Below are 5,763 nucleotides of genomic sequence, written 5' to 3'. Positions count from 1 at the left end.
GGCGGCGGGTTTCGACTGAAAGCAGCTGCAGGAAACATCTCAAACACTGTGGTAATTGGGAGGAATAAAGGCCATAGTCCCCTCTGGCGAGTTGGTGCCTCGCTGCTGCCCTGTGAGAGGCAGTTGCTGGCTTCTTCCTAAAGCCGGAGGAATTTATTGTAGTGACACCTGCATATTCTGTATATTCTGAGAACATGCCCGCTTAACAGCATATATAGGAGCTATATATGCTCCTGTATGTCATGTAAGAGCTATCCTGGTTTCAGTATTTTAAAGGAAAATGGGGAGCTGCTGGAGGGTGTTCCAGTGAAAGAACACTAGAGGACTGGACATCTCTTCTGTGAGGAAAGGCTGAGTGAGCTTGGACTGTCCAGCCTGGGGATGAGGAGGCTCAGGACGGATCTCATCGATGTGTATAAATACCTGAAGGGACGATGCATAGAAGATTGAGTCAAGCTCTGTCACAGGACCGTTGTCTCTGGTCTTCTCACAGGGCCCAGTGGCAGGATCAGAGGCAATGGGCACAGTCTGAAACACAGGATCTTCCCTCTGAACATCAGGAAACACTTTCACTGTGAGGGTGACCGAGCACTGCCATAGGTTTTCCAAGGAGGTTATGGAATCTCCATCCTTGGAGGTGTTCAAAAGCCGTCTGGACATGGCTCTGTGTGGCCCTGCTTGAGCAGGGGGGTTGGACCAGATCACCTCCAGAGGCCCCTTCCCACCTCAGCCATTCTGTGACTTTGTGGTATTTCGTCAATATCATCCAAATAGTAATACTGTGTTTGCAAACAGCATTCATTCTAAAGCCTGCTTTGCAGCATCCCCTCTGAAACCCCTGGTTAACTGCCTTTCAACTGGCATTGTTAGAGCAATTAGAGCAGACTTGTTCTCTCCTTAAAGTACCTGCAAATGAAGAATAAAGATAATTTAACCTGAAATCAGAGCAGGTAATATTCCTGTGGGCAACTTTACCAATATTAGACTTTCAAATATTACCTGATTGTTTTAAATCTATGTAAGATCCTATATATTACCTGTAACAAATAAATGTAATTTTTTAAGGTGATCATAGCAATACAAAGCACAAAAAAGTGTTTGTTGATAGCATATTTTTTGCTTAAATGGTTTTTCATTATATGAAAACAGAGTTGCAACCCTTACATGGCATCTGGCACCATTCCTAGGATTTACCTGGGCAAGCAGAACAGATTCCCACTGCCTTCTGAAGAGGCAGACATTTCCAAACATGATCTTGATAGGCAAGCTTCAGAAAGACTTGTTAGACAACCAACTTAGAGTACAGTGTGTAACTGAAAAACCAAATTTCGTGGCTTCAGCAAGACTTTGTATCTCCATGAAACTTCAAAGTTTAAATTTTCTGGTCTGCTTAAATGGTAATGTGGGCAAGTAATGCCAGCAGTACATGCTGGGAGATGAGCTATTAGTCTTCAGCATACTAACAAAGGTCTGCATCTTGCCTTGCATGACAAACTGGTGTTCCCCACTTTAACACTACATCTCTTTCCTCCTTCTCTTACTGCAGATTCTCAATCTGCCACAGATCCACCTGATGTGTTCGCTTCCTGGGCAGTGCGAGGCAGGGGATGGCACAAGGCAGGGAGGCAGCTCTGAGGTAGGCCCTGCAACCTGCCTAGCCATGCCGTACTTGCTGGTGTTGACTCCCAACTCGATTTTCAGCTGGCCTCCAAGGTCAGAGAACAAATGGTGCCTTTCAGCTGCCTGGTCAGACAGCAGTGCTGACTGTCTTCTCCACTGTTCAGGGGCCTACTGGGGTTGGGGCTTGCCTCTAGGCTGTTTCATCAGTGCTAATTTAGCTATAGTTAGTACACTTATAGTGCTAGCTAATTCTTCAGCTACACGAACAGTATTCATTACCTTGCACATACACATTCAGCCAAAGAGATTGCTTTGTGATGCACAGGAGGCCTGCTGGCAGTATGGGTTCCAGGCCTATATTATGCAGAAATTAAAAAAATCTACTCCTGGGCATGGACTTAAATTGCAGCTGTTAATTGCCAGGCATCACAAAAGCCACAAACAGAAACTGTGCACAATACAGGTAAGAGCCATCCCTATATTTAGGCCTTCAAGACAATTTCTTTGATTTATCTGATGATAGATCGAAGTTTTACTTATTCAAGACATAAACCCATTACATTTACTTTTTATTTGCAAGCTCATCAAAGCATGAACTACAGATAACAGAAAGGATGTTTCAGGTCAAAGGAAAGAAGCCTTTTTTTGTGCAGGTATGCTGCTGAAGTAAGCAAGACACCCCTATACACAATATTCCAGTCTCTTCCCATATAATTTTCCTGTATACTGTTTTATAAGAAACTGTGGCTAGACCTGAACTTAGGTAATCATGAGGTGTGATATTATGCTGATTTTGTAGCACACCTGTACACTAATTTGGTGGTATGTTCAACCCATTTTCAGTCTATAGGTAAAGTTTAGTTGCTGTGTCGCTAGAAGAAGGTACTACCTAAGCAAAGGTTTCTTATTCTAAGAAAAGTGTTTTCCTATTTCTAAGAAAATTTGAAAGTTTAGAGATTTCTGAAATGATTTTTATGAAGTTGTCAGGTCATTCACTCAGAAGCAGTAAGATGCCAGTTATATATATATAACATCACAAGATTTTTTTCCCTAAATTAAAAACTGTTTGGGGAACTGTAGACTTGTTCCCCAGGGAGCACTTACTGCAACTATCACTGTCCTCTAGTAAAAAGAGTAAGTTTTCTAACGTTAGGTAGGAGTTATGAATCTGTTTCGTCCATAGGTGGCAGCAGTGGGTGCCTTTGGAAGTAGAGGTTCTTCTATCATCATTTCTTGCACAAGCCCATCGGTTTAAAAACCTGTTTCTCTTAGAATACGTGGATTAACAGGCACAAGTGAATGACTTGCTATTATACTCTGTAATGTGGTTCAAGCAAATATGTGTGTATACCCTCAAGTTCTTTTGGTTCACTGACTGGTTTATGTTGTTAAGACAAAAATTTGTGGGGAAAAATCACAGAATCATAGATATTCTGAGGCAGGGAATGTTAGACTACCAGTTAAAAAAAAGAAAAGAAATGAAACCTAAAGTGAGATCGCTGGTGATAGACGATGTGATATTTGATGGAGGACTGAATTTCTACAACTGTGAGAGACATAAAATGCAGTTTGGCATTTCTGAAAATCCCACAAGGTCACTGTTTGCATTTTTTAGCACCTTTGAGTACTGGCATTTGGCTTTCTACCTCATTTAAGCATAGCTATTGAGAATAAATGCTGCTTTACTGTGACTGTGTAATAGCCTAATAGATCTAAGCACAAGCATGTAATTTGTGATAATTACAATCAGTTGAATGATGCATAAAAAATTTCTTGAGATACTTATCTTTATAGACATTGGTACGTGGCAGTCTTGCATAGGGGATTTTTGGCTGGTAGGTTTTCATGTTATTTCAGTACAGTTCTAGCTGCTATTTCTGAAACATATTTTAAGTTAGATATGCATATGTTTCTTGGCACTTGCAGAATTTTTCATTCAGTTTCATTACGTTTTTAGACTTGTTACCTGATATAGAGATAAGTAAAGAGACCTTAAACCAAAATGAAATTAGGCTGATTTTTCAGAGAGAATGTAGGCCTCAAGATTCCCACATTAAGAGGCAGCATTGTGTAGAAAATGTAGGAAGTCAGATCAGCTGTTTTGTAGGAGATGCTTAGGTAGGATAATGAGGGGACTGGGGCATCTGTCCCATGAGGAAAAGCTGAGAGAGTTGGGACTGTTCAGCCTGGAGAAGAGAAGGCTCAGGGGAATCTCATCAATGACTATAAATACCTGAAGGGAGGGTGCAAAGAGGGCTAAGCCAGGCTCTTCCCAGTCATGCCCAGTGACAGGACCAGAAGCATTGGGCACAATCTGAAACACAGGATGTTCCCTCTGAACATCAGGAACACTTTTTCACTGTGAGGGTGGCCGAGTACTGGCAGAGGCTGCCCAGAAGGGTTATGGAATCTCCATCCTTGGAGATACTCAAAAGCTGTCTGGACATGGTCCTGGGCAGCCTGATCTAAGTGGCCCTGCTTGAGCAGGGGGTTGCACCAGATCATATCCAGAGGTCACTTTCCACCTCAGCTGTTTTCATGACTTTGTGAGCTTCTCCTAAAAATCTGTATGTTAATACTGCTCAGAGCATAAATATTCCATGTGAGTTCAAGTTTTGGGTTCACTGGACAGTTGACCTGGGGTTCTGCTCTAGCAGGGTACAGAATAGCAGCGGTGGTAGAAAACTGCTGTCAGCTTGTACAGTATATTAATGTAATTAATTACTTACTATTAATTAATTAATGAAAAAGCAGGTGAATCTGTTACACTGAGCTGAAGCCATCAGCCAACACATTCTTTCAAACCATACATTTTCTTCTGTAACTTCCATTAATACCAATGGCAAAAATATTCATTGACTGCAAAGCTTAAGTAGCAAAAGTAAAGACACTTACACAAGGAATCTTCAGAAATCCCAAGGTTTTTCAGGTCAGCATTTCATCCTGTTTATTTCTATGCTAGTCCTGTTGAGTACCTTAGTTTCCAGTGTCTGGAATAAGTCAACTGTTCCAAAGATAAAGTATACAATGTCCTGTTAACACTAATCAAAGCAGAGAAAAAAGGTCCTTCCTACCCTGTTTGGAACCAAATAACAGGATGTATACTAAATACCGTAGGAGTTCTGTCATAATTTAGAGATGTGCTTTGTTTGATGGCAAGTCTAACTAGAAAACAAATAATTCATCCAGACAGTAATTCAGCTGATGAACTGCTTGATTTACACTCCAAGAATGAGATACACAAAGCTTTTTTCTCTCTCTGTTATAGGGGTTTTGTCATTTTTTAATAACAACAATTGTCACAGCAGTGTTTGTGACTTGGCTGATTTAAGACATCCTCCTTTAAAGCTGTAGGAGCTTAGTCACTATTTGGGCAAATAGCTTGTAAAACCTATTACAAATTTTAAAAAGCTGAGGTGGGACTATAAGAATTTAAAGTATATACCAGACTTAGTATATAATGTGTTTATTGCTCTGATGGTAAATTATGTATATTTCTATATTACAGGCAGAACATATCTCAAATTACCAAAATTCTTCAAACGTGGAGGAATGATAATCATTGACTAAGATCAGTAGTGATTTTTTAGGATTTAAAAGAAACCTCTATTGTAATGGAAGGCAGTTGCTTTTGAAATCTGGCCCAGCTCCATGAAGAGGGGCAGCCTTGGGAGAAGCTGCTAAATGTAGATAGTCCAGTCCACAGTCAGTTTGCCAGTGTTTTGTCTTGTCTTCAGCTACTCTTGCAGTCTCATAGAATCATAGAATAGTTAGGGTTGGAAAGGACCTTAAGATCATCTAGTTCCAACCCCCCTGCCATGGGCAGGGACACCACACACTAAACTATGTCGCCCAAGGCTCTGTCCAACCTGGCCTTGAACACTACCAGCGATGGAGCATTCACAAGTTCCTTGGGCAACCTATTCCAGTGCCTCACCACCCCCACAGTAAAGAACTTCTTCCTTATATCTAACCTAAACTTCCCCTGTTTAAGTTTAAACCCAATACCCCTTGTCCTACCACTAGAGTCCCTGATGAAGAGTCCCTCCCCAGCATCCTTGTAGGCCCCCTTCAGATACTGGAAGGCTGCTATGAGGTCTCCACGCAGCCTTCTCTTTTCCAGGCTGAACAGCCCCAACTTTC

The sequence above is a fragment of the Nestor notabilis genome, unplaced genomic scaffold (genome assembly GCF_000696875.1).
Source record: "Nestor notabilis isolate BGI_N333 unplaced genomic scaffold, ASM69687v1 scaffold11746, whole genome shotgun sequence".
In the NCBI taxonomy this organism is placed as follows: domain Eukaryota; kingdom Metazoa; phylum Chordata; class Aves; order Psittaciformes; family Psittacidae; genus Nestor; species Nestor notabilis.
Note: the sequence above shows the minus strand (reverse complement) of the source record.